The sequence below is a fragment of the Anas platyrhynchos genome, chromosome 15, assembly GCF_047663525.1.
Source record: "Anas platyrhynchos isolate ZD024472 breed Pekin duck chromosome 15, IASCAAS_PekinDuck_T2T, whole genome shotgun sequence".
Classification (NCBI taxonomy): domain Eukaryota; kingdom Metazoa; phylum Chordata; class Aves; order Anseriformes; family Anatidae; genus Anas; species Anas platyrhynchos.
Window position 1 is genome coordinate 6,588,030 of NC_092601.1, and position 18,428 is coordinate 6,606,457.

The 18,428-nt window shown below is 42.8% G+C and overlaps 1 long non-coding RNA gene across 1 annotated transcript in view; it reads left to right on the plus strand.

Moving 5' to 3' along the window:
* Positions 1-18,428, plus strand: part of LOC119718454 (uncharacterized) — a 45,368-nt gene that overhangs the window by 21,679 nt on the left and 5,261 nt on the right. The window contains exon 2 of the long non-coding RNA XR_005269589.2: positions 2,582-2,630. This is a non-coding gene — a long non-coding RNA (uncharacterized lncRNA). The remainder of the gene's footprint in view (positions 1-2,581; positions 2,631-18,428) is intronic.

Consider the following 18,428-nt stretch of genomic DNA (forward strand, 5'->3'; position numbering starts at 1 on the left):
AAGGTGGAGATGCTGGTCAGGATAAAGGCAGGAAGGTCACTTACAAATTACCATCTGAAGCAACAAAGACTCAAGAAATTAAAGAATTAATTTATTGTCAGTTAAAAACAAAGCAGAAACAACAAAAACACGTTTCCTCTAACCATCCTTCTCCCCAGGCTCAGCCTCATGCCTTCCCTCCTGACCTTACCTCCCCTGCAGGGCTGGACATGGGGCTGTGCCTGCACCTCCCGGCTGCTCCTTGCGCTGCTCCCCCATGGGCCTGCTCAGCCTGCAGGGGAATCTCTGTGCCTGGAGCCCCTCCTGCCCTGCCCCGGCTGACATCTCTGTCCCCTTGGCACCGAGGGGCTCTGCTGTGCCCTGCGGGGCCTGGAGCAGGCTGGGACCAGCAGCGGGCAGCCTCAGGCCTCCTCACACAGGCTCCGCCATGGACACTGCACCCCAAGGCACACAGTAGGACCAGTACAATGCTGCATTGCTAATGTGAAACAGGCTTGCAACTAAATCCCGATGGATGATTGCAACTGCAGAGTGCAGCTAAGAAATAAGCTCTGGCTACCATTGAAGCTACGGCTTGTGTGCACCTTCTGCTGTCTTACCAGGTCATAGTCTGTGAGGAACTTACTAGAAATATACTGATGGCTTTCCTGGTCAGTGAATTAAACATGTAAGATAAAATTTTCAGAAAAATAAATAAATAAATAATAATAAATAAATAAATATATATATTAAGATATTTAAGTGAGGGAAGCAAAGCTCTTGCAGCAGAGAAAGATCTGGGGCTTGTCTCCTTTGTACCTCAGTCAAGTTTCCCTTTGTTGCCTTTTATTATTATTATTATTGTGGTTTTTATGTGTGGTGTTTCTGTGGACTCCAAAAAGGGAAATCAGTGACGTGGGAACTTTCTTTCCTTTGCAACACTCTCTTCAGGTCCTTTAGCCTAAAGCCTTTATCTCTGTCACCATTCCATGATTCTATGGTGGGGAAGCATGCTGTGGTAAAAGGGCGTCAGCCCGCTGTCCTTCAGAGCACACTGCACCTCTTCATTCAAGAGGTGCAAGTCCTAGGTCTGTTTGAGGGATTTAAGTAGCTTAAAAACATCAGTAAGTCTTCTACGCATACAGCTAGGGGCTGCTTATGCATTTTGGTGAGTCAGCCTCTACTTCCAAACACAGGCTGCCTTTCAGAGCCCAATGCATTCAATCTTCTGACTACTGACTTAATGGCATTAAGGAAAAATAACACAGTTCAAGAAAATCTTTGCACAGAGCAGATTTGTTAACCTATACTAAAGCCCATTCTGGGCACTCTCATTCAGAACTAAAGTGGCTTTAATTCAAGTTGGTGTTTGAGTTAAATCTAAATTAAATTTGAATTTAAATCATTAAATCTGTGCAGGGATTTAGTGTGGTTTACATAATCAATTTTAAGTTCATACCCTTCATTAATTTGGATGACTACCATTCAGTCTTTGCTTACTTAAAAATAGTTCTAATGCATTTATTAATATTATAATAGTCAAACTGGGTTATTCGTGTAGGAACAAGGAGTTTGAGCTTTCTTTGAAGTTCCACAAAATGAGAGCATATTGCTTAAGAAATTAATTTTGTTCTCATGTATGTTAAGGGCAGAGAGGGCTTTTAATTCCACTTAAGGAGCTTCTGTGTCATGGCAGCCAGTGAAGCCCAAGGAGCACCCACATGGCCACGCAGCCGCCCTTCCTGAAGAGGGGCAGCATCTGCTCTGGTTCAGGGCTATGTCCTGCCTGCACCCTGTTCACTCTTGCCCTCTCCCTGCTTTAGTCCTGGAAGTGTCCCCAAGCTGGCGTTGTGTCGTGAAGACTGTGTTCAGTAGGCGGTGGTAGGTCTGCAAAGCCTCCTCAGCAAATGTGCTCCCTCAGCCCTACACAGGCAGGCATAAGCATGGCTCCAGCCCATCTGCTAACCCACCTCTGTGTTATCCCCTTCTGGAGGCAGGGACCAAACTCAGTGGTGTACAGCAAGGCTGGGGCAAGCGACACAACTCCTACCTCCTGAAGCGAAGTGCTAGACTCCAGGAAGGGGGTTATGTGGGCGCTTTGGATCCCTCTCTGCCTCGGAGATGGAAGAGCTTTTGAAAAACACAGCCTTTGGTGTAGAAGTCCCTACTTTCTTCCCTTCTCCATGAAATGCCAGACATGTTTGATTTAAATCCCACCTGTCACTAGATTTGAGAGGAATGCGTAGTGGATTCATTTTACAATATCAGAACCAGCTGCTCACAAAAAATAGCTTTCACTCTCCCAAGGTCTACTAATCATTTCAGGAGACAAGCATAGAAGAGGATATCTCAGCTGACACTGGAGAGCACAAATGTTGACACAAATATGAATCTGAATTTTCTGACAGTAGTTGATTGTGTTGCTTTAGAAGGTTTAACAGACATGCCACTCAGCCGACAAGACCCTGTTTAATGCTTCACTTTAAGTATTTGTATGATCTTTGGGGTTGTCAGTTCTGGGAATTACAGTTCTTTGAGAGCAGTTTCGGCAATCTCCGTGTATGTTACACAGGGAAGAGTACAATATCTGTTTCTTTTTCAGGCTGGCCTGCTGGTAATCTGCAATCCCATGGCATCTGCTTTCAAGGGCGGTCAGTAAATCTTTTTAATTCTTTTCCCTGCTTTATAATAATGGCTAGTTTTTGTTGGTACCAAGTGCTCGTTACACCAACCAGGTGTGTGCAAAAGCAGCAGTTGTGTTACATGTGGATGTGTCCCATCTGTGTGCTCCGGAACTGCATCTCTGATTGCTCGCTCTTACTTCAGAGCCTCAGACCGAAAATCCTATATTAACCTGTTTTGTACAGATTTTAATTTTTAGTGGATCAGGGAAATCCAGTTTCAAACAGTTCAAACAACATTTGAATATTTTTCAATATAGTCTTTTCTCTTTTGTTCAACAAAAGATACTTGGCATGAATTCATAGTCATAGGACTCCTGGAAGCATATTTTGGGGCAAACAATATTCAGATGAAGGAGTAGCTTGTTTCTAACAGAAGTAAACTGCTATGTTACACTTGTTAGGATGCATTTGTATGCTGTTTGCTTCTGGGGATCTGAAATTTCATGGGAATGCAGTGAGAATGATTAAAAATTAAACTTTGTAACTGCTTTATATGTTTGGCATTAATATCATCTTTCATTGTTTTCTAATAGTGATAATTAGGTGTTGCATTACTCTAGGGTAAGCCTTGTAGCACCCCTGGGAAGGCTTTTATGCACAATATAAATACTACTGTGCACATAAAACTAAATTTTGTTGAGAAACATCCTCCGTTGGCTTTGCTTTCTTAATGTTTGCTTTCACCCTTTTCCTCCAGACCCAGAAGATTCTTTTAGAATTTCCCTTTATCAGCTTCTTTTTATTCCTTCTCCACCTGAGCTGCCATTTATCTCAGACCTTTCATTCTGCACCAGTGTCATCCTCACCACATGGGTGGACTTAACCAAGCAGTTAATGCTATTACAGTGCTGGATCCTCCTGTACTGGGCTGTTAGTGCACATCAGCATCAGCAGGGACGGGAGTCTGACAAGCACGTGGGAACTGTCACATAGGGACCAATGTCTGTTGGTCTGTAACTGATATGCTCTCAGTGTCCTGTTAGAATAAATGACTGTAGAGGCAATCTCTCCCCACAGTAAATCTAACGGCAGACATTTGAAGTGCCTAATGGTAAGAACTACGAAAACTGCATTCAGCCTGATTCAGGGGCAGGCTGGGCCATCTCTGCGTTGACCAGCACCTTCCGCCCTGAGGAGTCCTCATGGTCACTGGTGCTCTTTAGCGGGGACAAAGAAATAGCAGTCTGGCTGTATGTAATAATAATAAAAGTAATCATAATAAAAGTAGTCATAATAATATAACAATAATAAAAGATAGGCCAGTATTAATGGAGGTAGGCACATTTTCAGCATTTCTGGGCATCGAGATTTTCGCAGCCTAACTTCCAGTTTCCAGTTTAAAATTCCTGGCTGCTCCATGATAATCTGATTTCTTCACAGATATCTACACAGAGACAGTCTATAAAATGTCCCAAAGTAAGTGAATATTCAGTTCTTCCCCTGCCTAGAGTTATAGACATCGGAAAGTTAAATAGATAAGTTAAATACTTAGTGAAGCTGGGAGAAATTCAGTAAGAATAGTGCTGTCATATATGCCTATTTTAGCAATTCTTAGTCATGATTCCTGGATGTTTTAAAGTAGGCCGTGCCTTCCTACTTTCAGGGCTTACAAGACTAAAAAATTCTCTCTAGACAAAACTTGGTGCAGTAGTGATGTACAATAAAGAGGCACCCTGGAGCTCCAGGTATGTAGCTGATCTAAAGGCCTTGACAACAGGGATACTAATTCTAACTTTCCACAATAGGAAAATAGAAAAAGTGATAATAAATTTAAAGCTACAGGTAGTAACTGTCTGAAAATGGATTGTAAAAGTGAGTCTTCAGTATTAAAAACCCTCTTAAAAAAATAAAAAATAAAAAAGGAAAGAAAATAAAAGAAAAAAAATAGATTGCTGAATGTTATTTGTTTAGTATTATTATTGTAGCTGTTATTGTGGTGATCGTCATGAAAGCCTGGAGATGAGTGACCACCTGCTGCTTGTGTTGCTGTTCAATTTGCAAACAGTCAAGTACCATTTGGTTTGTGCCAGCTTGCTGCATTACTTAGCCATAAAAGATATTGTGTAACCTAACAGCAGCTTTTTAACTAAAAATAGGTGTTCTGCTTACATCCAGTAGAAAAGTGGTATTTAGTGATTACAATACAAGGTATTCAGATTCTTTCAGCTGCTTCAAGCTGAAAGAACAGCTTCCTCAGCTACAACAACTGGAGCAAAGCTCCTTAGAGAAAAATTTAGTAACACTAGCAAGCTTGGAGACAAGACAATCGGAGAGATTTACTGCTGCCGTAACACTGAAGATGGCCTGTGTGACTGTGGGCAAGCCTTTGGATGAGGTTTTGGAAAGGCTGAGCACTTAAAACTCCCCCTGAAGTTCCTGCAGGCCCAGGGTCTGTGTGCTTAGGAAAATCTGGCCCTTAATCTTCAGCATTTCTCTCTGAAACCAGATGAGGGTAAAAGGATCTTTTGTATTGACCTCAGAGAGTCAGACCAGGCCCTCACTTACAGGGTCCAGTATGAATTCATAGGGTTTTATTTTTTCTGTCATGACAGGTCACCTGTCATTGAGAGAGGACTGTGAGTGCACCTACCTGTACAAGGAAGAGTTGTCTTGTGTTTAGAGAAACTGAGTCAGAGTTCTTGGGAGCTGCTGTTGTATCACACTGTGACTTCTGGCAGGAAAATTCACCTTAGTTTTTCAGTTAACCTGCCTGTAATACCTCTACCACACAAGCATGGTGGTAGTTAATTGTTATTTATAAAGTGCTTAGGGATTGCTGGAGATAAAGCCCTCTAGAAATTAAAACCATAGTCATTTGCAGCAGCCAGATAGCAGAAGAAATCAGTAGCTGGGCAGACAGACTAGCTGTTCAGATCCCTGTTGCCGCTGCTTGGGCACGGAATGTGTTAAACTGCAGCATGCAGAGATGTTTCTTATTCATTAACACCCTTATTGCATGATGAAAGGGAAGGCAAACTCTGCGACCATTTTGCTGATGTTAAGGATTTCATACACATAATAAATTATACGTGAACATCGTTGCCATGCATCCATCCCAGAATTCAGCCCCTCAGGGACTCAATCATGCTGTTCTCCTGTAGCTAGGAATATCAATGCACCGAAACAATGAGCTAAATCTACACGTATCTCATCAGTGGATGTTATGAAGATAACATAAAAGGGGAGTGAAGGAATGTGGACCTCGCTCCCTACCTGATCGGGGGAGAAGGTTACTGACCTCATCATCTAATGTAATAAACACCATCCAGGTAGGGAGCTATCACAGAGCCCCGAGCAATATGAAGCCCCACGGAATGAGATACAGCACAGTACATGCAACTTTCATAAAGATTTCTGTGTGGGTAGCTTTTGTTTTTGATAGGAAGAAAGGAGGAGGCTGTGTGCCCACTGATGAAATATGGGCCGGCGGCACCGAGCCTTTTCTCACAGCACCCTCGTGTGCTCTCAGCAGAAAATGCTCCGTGTCACCGGGGGAATGCTGTGTCTTTCTGCAACACTGTAACTTGTTGAAAGAACTCATTTAAATTAAATAGGACAGCCAGTACATATTAATTAAGTATCAATTGATTCTTTAAAGAGTACTTATTGAGGGTTCTCAAGTTGGGAAGGGATAAATCTGGCTGTCATGTAATTAATTCAGAATGACACAGGCAGCAAATGCATATTACATGTTTTTCCTCCGAATATTAACTTGTAAAGAATGTTTACATATCCAATTAACATTTAACAAGATAACCTTATATTACGTTAATTAGCTATCTGCTAATTAAAAACGTACCAAAATTAATATAGACATTAGGCAAGTCAACTGTATAACTGCTTACGCACAAGGGAAAATCAACACAAAATATTTGGAAAAGCTCTTTGAGGCAAAATATGTGAGGATCTCTCCCCGTTATCTCCCTGACACTGTTTCAGGATACTGGTATCTAGCCAAAGTAAACAAGAATCAGTGGGGTTTACTTTTTCTTACATACACGTATAATGATTTGCTCTCTGGGGCCACATCTCATCCCAGTATTGTTGGTCTCCATGGTTTGGGAGCCTTACAGAATTAGATTGGATGCTTTTCTTTGGTTTTGGTCTTAAATGTGGTGGATCAGAAAAGAAAAAAAAAAAGCAGGGGGGGAGGGAAGAGAGGGATTTAGAGAGCTATCTGACCATGTGAAAGATACCTTCCTTGCAGACTAATAAAATTACGCCTCGGTGCACAGTGAGAGGAGATTTTGGGTGGTTGCCTCTGTCCCTGTGTTTTAAAAGGACAGAAACATTCTTGCCTATTCCAATAAGACATTAAACAGCACAAGTGCAGTTTCCAGCCAGCACGTGGATGTGAATATTTGTCTTTGTGGACAATTCAATGTACTGTAAACATCTAGGAAAGCGTCTTGCTCCCATGAGTTTAACAGTTCACTCAATTATGTCTGCCTCATGTGTTTTATTTCTGAGTGTATGTGCATATGGATCTGTGTGTATGTACATATATACACACACGCACCTGTGAGTCTTGTTAAATGATTACTCTTCTTCCCAACTGTAGTACTGATTAAAGTACTTTAAGATAAAGTTGATCTTTTTGATACCATTGACAAGGCATTTACATTGAAACATTACAATATTCAGTTTTCATCTGAGTTTAATCATAATATACAATATATGGATATAATTTAATCACTTTAAGATTTTTAAGACCTATGTAGTTCAAAACCTGATAAGCAATAATAGAAGTAAAGAAGAGCTAAAGTGAAACACAGGGAGCATTAAAATTATAGAAGGAAAAAAAAAAGAAAGATAAAATAAACAGCGAGATGTAACAGTGAAGGGGAGTGGAGGAGGATGCCACAGAAAGTGCGTAGGAAAGAGACTGGTGTGGGAACAGGGAAGGCGGTGGAAGGTATGTGCTAAATTACTGGAAAAAGCTGAAAATAGGAAGTGATTCTGTGGGGGTTAGGAGCAATCAGCAGGAAGGCAAGGAGGGCATGGGAGGGAAAGACACGTCATGTTCTTGTAGTGGAACTGCCTGTGCTAATACCCCTTCTAAGCCTTGCAGCCCACCCCTTGTAAATGAGATGTTTTCAGAAGCCTGAGAAGAATCAGGCTGAGATGACAGCCTATGTGGTCAAAAAAAAGGCTGGATATAGTCCATGTCCCCTCTCTGCCTCCTGTGGCTCTCTGAATCTCCCAAGAAGGCACAGTCCTCTCAAGCTTTTTCAGTGTACCTAGATATAGGAACTATGAAAAACTTCAAGAGAAAAGAAAATGCAGAAAGGAAGTCTCTGAAAGAAGCACAGGCTGGCCTGTGTGCACATGGTGACCTTTGAGCAAATAGTTCTCTTAATAGCAAGACACTTTGCTCTGAAAAACACGGGACCCTCTCCACTATGTGGAATGCAGTACATGGAAATAAAACTGACAGAAACCGTCTAATCTCAGCTACAGCAGCGATATAGTGAGCTTAAGAGGAAGCAAATGTCTGGAGAGAACAAGAGGACTACAGACTGGGGGGGGGAGGAGGGCATAAGAAGCACTGAGTTTCCAGAGAAATAAAACGATGCAAGCATGGAAGCAGTTGAAGCAAGTATTGATTCTGTGTGTGCAGCTGAACATGACATATACAGATAAAAAAGCAAATATATATTTACAGGGACAAGACAGAAGATGCTGATGTCAGGAGTTCTTCCTGAAAAACGGTGGAAGCTGTTCCAACGAGCTGTGAGTCAGCAAAGAAAGGGACCGTCACGAAAAGGTGTTTGGTGTGTGGTTGTTAACTTCTGGTGGGACTTCTTTGGAGTGAAGAAGGGGAAAGTCAAGCTGGGCACCAAGCATCATCAACTAGCTGTTTCCTATCAGTAGAGCAGGTTTTCTAGAAATTTGAAGCAGAGCCCCCACGAAACCATAAGAAATGCAGTAAATCATCCTCATCGGGTTATGATGAGCGATGACCTGAGTCTGCAGAGAGGCAACACCGCAGCTCGCTTCTGGTTAAGTACAGTGTGGTTGGAGGTGCGGTATGATGTATCTCAGGGCAGACAAGGAGTCACAGTGATTCAGATCCAGAGCCAAAAGTATTTGCTCCAAATGCCTTGACAGAAACAGAAAGGGGACAGATAGAAGAGGAGGTTTTGGCTGTGGTGTCTGGAACAGAACAGTTCTGTGACTGGCTTTTGGCACCAAGTGGGTGTGCTGGCTGATCACAAGCTGTTAGAAAGTGTGATGAAGAAACAAATGCTCAGTGCTTCCATACAACTACAGACAGAAGCACTTTCATGTAAGGTAAAGGCATAATTTGGGAGATCCATTCCTGAAGGCAGACTTGAGTGGAAAGGATATCCTCATCCCATGGAAAGGAAGGAGTTATTGGTTGTTTGGATGTCTGAGACGAGCATGACAGTGGACATGAGAGACTTCTAGCCAGAAGGAAACCATTTTTCACTTCTGTTACAGAGGCACGGGAAAAGACACCGAGTAGGCCTTCATCTTTCTAATGACAGCGTTTCTAATGAAACGCTGATTTTGGAACTGTAAGGACCGAATGCATTACATCGATGAAGTGCACAGGAATTCTAAGTTACACTCCACACAACTTGTGATTGTTATCTAGGACTGTTCCCTAGTTTGTGATTCTAGAATACAAGGCTCTTAAGAGGAAAAACATTTTTTTGGAAGAAGGGTTTAAATGAGTAACTTAATCTGAGGCCTCTTCAGTAACCTTAGAAGGCTTTTACCAGCTTCTGGGAAGACTAGTTTTGTCCTTCACCAGATGTCCTGCAAAATTCAGCTTTTAACTGTGTGTGTGACATGCTTCTTGAGGACCTTTGGTAGTACACCATTGCTCAGTGATCAGTAAGACATTCTTTACTAGCAACACATCTAATAGGTTTTGTGTCTCTAAAAGACTGCTTCAAAACCATGGAAACCATTGTACATTACCATTCAGATTCTAAATCCCTGCAACCTTTGGAGAGTTCAAACACCTAATTGGGAAACAGCAATCAAGTAACAGGCATCTATGTTGCTCAATTCTGTTCCCAGATCTGGGATAGAAATACTGGTTTACATGTAAAAGAAACTGTCAGATAACTGGGAATGGGGGACAATGTGAGATTTTGGAGAGCTTCTGATTCTTTTATTCTGGCTTGAGACTGGTTTGAGACTTGTGACCAGCTTAGAAAACCTCAGTACAGCCTCTGAACTACTGGTATCTTTCTTAGGGGTGTTCTGCCTCTCTGTTTTGGGGTGAAGGGTGGTCTGGGGTTTTTTGGGGGGATGTTAGTATTCAGATAATTTCAGGCAGTGAGCTGAAGGTAATAATTGTCATTTATTAGGCCTTTTTTTTTTTTTTTTGCTTTAATCCTGCCAGTCTGTTACCGTATGTTACTTATTTGAGTTTTGCAGTCTCTCTGGGTACCATTTTCCACATCTGAACAAGAGACATAATGATAGCTACCTTACAGGTGAATCATGAAGAATAGTTATGTTCATGGTTGTAAAATACTTTCAAGACACTGAGTGTCTTGGCTTAGCTTATAAAACCATTTGCTATTATTAGATGTTCTCATTTCCAGAGATATTCACGAATATTTTAAAACAAAGTAGGTGAGCTGCTGTTCACCCTTAAAAGATTATGTATGTACATAAACTGCTTGATTCCTCAGTTCTTAGCTCTATCCATGGTCTTATATTCCTACCAATCACAAAAATTGCACACTGAAGGATTTTAAATTGTATCTCTGCTTGGGGGGGGATTAAAGGACCCTGGAAACAAGAGGGCAGGACGGCAAATGGAAGGAGATGAATAATAACACCATTCACTTCTAACACAAAAGCATTTCTTACCTCTCAGGTGTTTAAAACTTAGAGCAATTGGGAGGAGTCCGTTGTATGGGATTTTTAAGTGTTGATTTTAAACAAAATTGTGTAAACAGAAGCAATCTAAGATTGCAGGTTAAATTATGTGCATTTTTCCTTAGAACTTACGGTAAATATATGATCTCTTACACCTCCACACAGAGCAGGATGACTCCTATTTGGAAGCATGATAGCTGTAGTCCCAGAGGAGACAATAGTTATTTGCTATTTATTGTTACAGACGGCTGCATTACCAGAGGGATTTAAGGACATTTAGCACAACACATGCACTCTGTAACTGAGTGAACATGCCCTTTTGCAGACACATCTTCCCCTCTGAGTGCCGCCTGGAGCACTGAAACTTTCAGGCATTGCCTTCTCTGCGATTGCCGACACCTGTTCTATGGGAGCAGATAATTCTAGAGGCCTGTCATTTCCTTCTCCAGCTGCCATCTCACCTTCCAGTCTCCGAAGGGCCCTGTCACCCTTAATCACAGTTTTCCTTGTGATGGAAACCACAGGTTAAGAACCAGACAGGTTCCAGACTTGCCCACGGCAGAATTGTTTTCAATTTATTCATTGGGAAAAAGATGGGGGGAAAACAGGAAGACGGGGTAAAAATGCAGACACAGTAAAATAGACAGCTACAGGAAAAGCAAATGAGCATGAATGATGCTCCTGTTGGATTTTTTTCCTCTTAAATTCCTTTCCCCATGTGGAGAAAGCATACATGTACTAGTACTCCAGGCAAAGATCAAGGTGTCATAAGGTTTGGGCTGGATCAGGTTCGTGCTGTAAAACTGAAGAATGGATTTTCATGCAAAGCTCTCCAAACCTACCTGCATACATGTAGGCCCACTCAGGTCAACAACATCAAAACTCTGATTTCCCTTTCCTTTTTATTCTTTAGGAACTTCTTCAGCCAGACTTTAAGGCACTGGCCATAACTAAAACCTTTTCTCCTATTTAGGTTATCTACATTTAAAAAATAAAATAAAGAGCAGTGGACAGTGCTAGGCAGTGCTGGACAGCCTTTTCCAAATGCATCCTTAAGGGTAAATCCTTAGAAATTCTGGCTGGGCTGTGGTGAAACCTTTTGTGAAATCTTGCCCTCAGAAGTGAGCCTTGGAATCTAAATCAGGATTTAATCTAAGGTACAGATATTGGGACAGTTACATGTCACTGAGAAGACGTAATAAGAACAGATTTTGTAGAGACTAGTGCCAACGTGATAAAGAATTCCTTCAGATTTCAGCGTGAGGGCTAGACTTGGGCAGAAGTTACATTAATCATTTTTCAGGTTCACTGTTTTGGCATCACAGCTCAAATGCTTTACTGATTGAATCCAGCATTCAGTGAAGGACTCTGCACAAACAGACTCACCTGATTGCTGCTCAAAGTCATACTCGGTCCAAGTCTGCTCAGGATTCAGACCTCAGTCACCGTGTCCCATGCTATGCTTTGTAATGGGAGATGAATACCATTTTCAGTGTCTAACCATACATGAAAGGCTGGGCAGGTAGGGTATGGAGCGATACTCTTTTTTGAATGTAGTCACTCCATACAATTTTTCTCTGCTGGCACTAAATAAAAATGAACGGCATGTTCTGGAGTGCTGTATGCTTAATGTCATGAAAACTGTAAGAAACATCCTGCACCCCTACCACAAGATTATGTCCATATTCTGAATCTACAGCAAGCTGGAAGAGGACTTGGTAAAGACTCCTGTTACCTTCAGTGGTCCTTTGGGTCTGAGGTAACTAAGTGATGTAGTGTAAATAGATCAGGATTTGGAGGAAGGTTTAACTATGCACCATCTATTTTATAGCGCCTTTAAACCAATATTTACAATAGCTAGCATCAAGTGATTCACTACTTAAAATGCTTCCAAACACACTATTGACAAAGCTACAATTTGCTTTCAATCTCCACACTCTGGATGGGTATTTTTGGCCCTGTCTTTTTTTATATATATATTGACATTTAACTTTTTCAGTGCAGAATGTATATTGACGGAGCCATCAAGAGAGCAAACACATTAAACCTAAAACAACAAGCAAAAGCTCTAAATAATACAAGGCTGGACCTACAAGCATGTATGCTGAAGAGCTTTAGATAGCTGGATCTGCAAATAGATCCTCAGGCTTCCATTTGGGCTCATGTGGTAAATAAAATAAAAGCAAATCTTGCAATTAATGAGACAACAGTTGATGGTGGCGGGTCAGAGCCAGGCTTGGCTTCCCTGGTTCCAGTCCTTCTGCAGTGTGGTATTTGCAAGGAAACAGGATCTGCTCAGAGCTGCCTGGCTAAAAAGTGCACTCACAGAGCATCCACTACATCTTTTTGTCTGGTAAAAACGGGTGTTTCTGGTTTAGATGGTAATTCCCTGCTTGGGGCAGGGACCTGCAGACAATCAGGCTCAGGGGCCTACGGGCACCAGGACACCACTACACAGCCGTGCTGACTCCCCAGGGCCCCACCTGCTCTGCCGAGGCTTCTGCCTGAGAGGAGAACCCGGCCTGTCGTTTGGGTTAGATTTCTTTCATCTGTTATTTGTAGGAGAGAAAACAGCCGCAGGTCAAGTGTACTTAGGGCAGTACAGCAGCAGGCAGTGTCTTGACCAACGCGTGCTACCACAAAGCAGAGACCCAGGCACCTGAAACAACACATCCCTTAGCAGCCCAGGAGTAACACACAAACCCGAGAACAAAAGTTGCAGGCAAAGGTAATATTATTTTCTCTCAGAGTCTGAAGAAGGATGGATATTTGCAGTCTTCTGCCTTCATTTCTGGACTTTGATTCACTTCTGTGTCCCTTCACTTCTTCACTCAGCTCAGCAATCTTGAGGCAACTATTTTGATCGCCAAGCTGTGTATATTTTCTCTTTTATAAATCATCCCTGTCTCTGTAGGATGCAGTGTTACAGCCCAGTCATTTGCTTCAGGAAAGGGTTTCCTTCCCTCTGGCAGTATGATCTCTTCTCCTCTCATGTTTGTGGATCTGGGCTTATGAAATAAACATTGCTTTAGCAACCTCAGAAACAAAACCTCCTTGTTCTTTTGCTGCATGAAGAATTCTGGCCTGATTTTAGGCTTCTCAAAGGATTAAGATCATGGCTGGAGGCCTCAGGATAATTTCTTTTTGGAATTTTCTTCCTTTCTGTGGCAGAGGATCAACGGCAGCACCCCAGTCCAGCACGTAGAGGATTAGCCACTTAACACTGCCAGAGAGATGCAGGAATTTGGGTGTCCGTGCACGTGGTCCCAGCGCAGGGAATGCCAGGCCTCAGCCTTACAAAGTAAGCACCTGATTCCTGCCATCCTTAGCAGGGCACTAGGGAAAATGACAGGAATGCTTTTCTCAGGTTGTACCTCTTCTGTAGACTGAAGGTGTGGGAAAGCCTTTGTGAAGCACCTGTAATCGTGCTCACTCAGGGGAGTAGCATCAGGAAAAACCCAGCACCATGGGACTCGCCGTGGGCTGCAGCAGCACGGCTCCTCCACACTGAAGCTGGAGTGAGACGAGTAAACCTGGCAGGAGCCTGCTGACGGGGCACCTCAGTGTCACCACCACTCGAAGGGCAGCCCCCTCCTCACGACCCTACAGGGACTGCCTGCCGTGAGGCGAGCTCGTGGGCCAGGGGCAACCAGGCTGGCTGCAGCAGCAGGTTCAGTAAGCACGGCTGCCACTGGCAGGTTGCAAGCACAATATGAAAGCCCATGGATAGGGAACTATTTGCTTTTAATGGGCTGAGTGTTACAGAAGATCCCACACGGGCCCTACTTGCTAAATCGTTTTCTGTTCAGTTTATATCTCTCTTCTAATGTTAATTCCCCTTAAAGTCTTCTCATGTTTTATTTTCAGTTTTATCCTTTAGCCTTTTCCTTTCTGCCTTCTAAAGGAATTGTCTTTGTTGGCTGTTTCATTTCTCTTCCAACTGATTTTGTATGAAACTTTATTGAAAAAAGAATTAAAACTCCCCATTGCAACCTGATGATGTGGCAATTGCTGAAAGGTTGGGAAAAAGTCTTGTGAGGAGCTGGGAATATTTCTGCATTTTCTGTGGCTAGGACAAGAAGGAGGAGCTTAGTGTTAGTCTGCTGATGTGGCTTGACAGAGGTGTTCACACAGCTTCTTTGGGAACGTCATGCTTCTAAAATATCATTCAGCTCCCTGGTTGCAGCTGCTTTTTTATACCTAAAAATCATGTCAAGTTCTCAAGCTCTTTATTTCTAAAGTTGCTATGCAATGGTCCAGAATTTCCCCTTCACTTGAACAAAAGAAATCTAAGTGGGTATACATGCTGTGGCTTTTACGGTGCCATCTGAGCATCTCGTATCTTTTCCTTTCTGTCTTCATGATGCAGAACTCAGGTTCCAGGGGTTTTGTTGTTTGTGGCAATTCACCCTCAGAGCCTACAGAGAGCAACCAGTTCCACATCCCTGGCTAACAGCCAGTCTCTTTTTACACCTCTAAAGAGCAGAGATGGAGAAAGTCTATTTGCACATGCAAACGAGAAAGCAAAACAGCAACAGGTATGGCCTCCTTTCAGTCCTGGGGGAAAAAAAAAAAAAAAAAAAAAAATTGCTCTTGACTTCAGTCAGCTCCATCCCTTGGTTTGTAGGATATTTTCTTCCCTTGATTGAAAATGCAGAGAGACTCCCTGAGTCCTGCAAGCTGCTCTTATTAACGAGGCTCTTTTCAGTCTTCTCAATGGAACAACAGTGACGTGCAGTGGCTGCTCAGGGAAAGCACAGCACTAGAGAAGTTAACAGGGCAAAATTACATCTGGGCATATAGCTGTTGGGTGGCCATGTCGTGATAGCAGTTAATCAGTGAGTTTGGTGAAATTCCCATTTATGATGATGTGCACTGCAGAATGCTTTTCAAGCATTAATTTATATCGTATCTTCATTTCTTATGTAGCAGTGCTATTTACAGGGTAATCACATTTTAACCTAATTTCCAAATTAGTTGAAAATATTTGTATTGACTTGCAGTGCTTGTGCAGGTTGTAGCTGACAGCGCAGGCTGAAATCTCTGCATATAATGAAAGAAAATGTGATGAAAATTATTCAATCTCTAAATGAGCTATTGAGGAGGTTTAGTTAAATCATTTATTCAACCTGAGGCAGTTGAATAGGAACGCTGCCATTGGAGGTGGTGAAGTACAGAAATGGCTATCAGTTAGTCTGAGGTCACAGAATTAATTAGTGGCTAAGTAAGATTTTGGGGGTGGCATTTGTCATTTTGGGGGGACATGCTGCTTTCCACAAGCCTCCAGTGTTGTATTATTGCCATGTTGTCTAAATTCCAAAGGAACTAGGAGTTACAAGGGGATTTGCTGTGTGAGCAGCTTGCTCTCCGTGGGATTATTTTCTGAACTCTTTGGGGCAGCCGTTCCCACAGGCAAACCCAAGACACTGGGGTTAATCACAGGGTTAGCTGGTCTTTGAAAAGACGAAGGCTTACCTGTATTGAATTCAATTCTTTTCCCAAATGGGCGAGTACACGGTTCATCAGGCTTCTTGGAAATAAAATGGCAGAGAGGCAGCTTCAGAAAGAGCGGGTGTGGGAGTTACTGCTCCAATAAAGAATGGAGAAGTGCTGGGGGAAGGATTGATGAGCTCTAGACCGTGTGTAGGAGGAGGCCCTTGAAGTTAGAGAGGGACATTTGAATTATAAGACAGCCATCCAGTTGTTATGGTGACAGAGCTGTACCGCCAGGGTCCTGCTGCCAGGGAGAGGAAAGGACTTCAGTGAAGAGCAGAGCAGGACAGGGAGCCCCGGGCAGACTCCGAAGGTTAGATTTGTGCTCAGGAGGGGCTTGGGAGCGGTGCTTGATTTTTCTTTTGGTTAGCTGTACTGGACACAGTAACTGGTGTAACAGCCACCTGGCTAACTACCCCAAACAAATCCTAGTTTCAAGAAGCAATCGTGTCTTTGTACACTCATGTGGCAAGCAAGTGTTCACAACAGTAGGACAATAAAGACATCATGCTGGCCTTTTTTTGTTAATCAGCCCATTCAGAAAGGCCGTTGCTCCTCAGCTGCTTTATTGACACCAAGTGCTGCTAACAGGTTCATCTGTGGCAAGCCACAGAAGGCAGGCAGAGCAGTTCCCTGTAAGACACGGGCAGTGGTGGTGGTTCTCCTACTCATTACCTCAGTGACAGCCAGTTCAACCCCTCTGCTACTGCATGCCTCCAGACCAGCGTGTGATTGGGGGCTGACTGATGTGAGTTGTTTTTTTTATATTGTGCCTTGTTCAGCAAAAATCAACTCACAGTTATGAGTCCTGCCACCTGGGTGTTTGCATAAATTCCAGTGGCAACCTAAGCAATGAATGTCGGGACGTGAGGTGGTCCTGTAGGTGCGGTTTGAATCTAGAAGAGAGGCTTGTGAACGTCTTAATTTGTGTTGGCTGAGAGCACCCTGAGGCGCTTTCTTCCTTCCTTTGTTTTCATGAAATACTGCATTATTTGTGAGTTTGAGAAGGAAAATTTTTATGCTGCACGCTGTATTGAAACAATTTCTTTTTTGTCTCTTCATTGAATGAAACAGGCCTAGTCCTCTCAGTTCCATCTTACAGAGAAATATTCCATTTTATCAGAAGTACTGAGGACCAAATCAAGGTCCTGTCACATGGGATGTCACGGACAGGAAGCTTCCAAGTCTGCTGGCTCCAGCTGTTGCCTCACCTGTAATGTATTGCCTTGCTAAACAGAAAGGCAGGTAGCTCAGAAGACTTGTTATTGCAAGTCCAGCAAAGTTTGTTGTTTCTGTGGATTCTTGCCTGACAGTTATAAAATTATTTTTGTGTGTTTTCTTGCATAATTAAATGCTTCACTGCATAATACTAGTCAAGTGGGAGCTGTGGCAATAAAAGGTTTATGATGCCAAAGGGCTTTCACAGCGATGATGCAGCCAACTCCAACAGGCTGTAGAAAAGAGACTCCTCCACAGTGCAGTTCAGTTCAGTCTCTCTGTATGCTGCAGGCATTACAGGCAACGTTAGCTTATAAATATTTGAGGAGCCCAGGTTGGATGGAGAAATATGCCAGCTCCTCCAGCAGCCAGATGCGTTGTCCAGAAGCATCAGCCATTAGCAAGTGCTGTTCGGCTATTGGCAGACAAATCCATTTCGACACCTAGGGAGCACTACACTGGGAGAGTCCCAGCCTTCCATGACAAGTGTTTGCCTTGTCCCTGGCAAAAATGAAAACAGTAAAATAATGAGCCAAAAGCTCTTCAGGGAGCTGCCTGCCATCCTTCCAACCCCAAGCAAGGAGTCTTCCAGCTAGCTTTGAAATGAGTGGTAGAAGCAAATTCCCGCAAGGACTAAGACGCTGCTTTTTAACACTTCACTGTTCATCAGCTCTGGTCAGCTCCAGATTAAACCCATTAACTTAAACCAACATGGGAATAGGATCAGGCTGTAGAGGTGGTGTGCTGAAATAAATGCGTTTTAATTCTCAAGACTGTTGTGAGATGACTTGAGAATATAAATACAGCTGTGACAGCTTGGCTGACACACAGAGATACACTGATACTCATTAACTGATGAAAACTTGTGTGTTTACAGTCTCATATTCCCTCTTCTCTGATGGTTTTACAAGTAGCAGCTTCAGCGCCTTGTCCTCACTGGTGATGGCACCTGAAGGCTTCCTGTAAGATCAGATAGATGTTTTTTCTTAGGTGATAGATTGGGAAACTAGGTTGCATGTCACAGGAGATTTCAGTCTGTCAATGCTGCTTCAGTTTCAGTGTGGTGTGACATTGCATTTCTCTTCCTTTCCATTGAGTACCTGAGTCCATATAACCTGCAGACCGCTAGCTAACTGCTTTCCATGGAGGAGCCATCCCAAAATAGTGTTCATCCCACATATAAGTCTA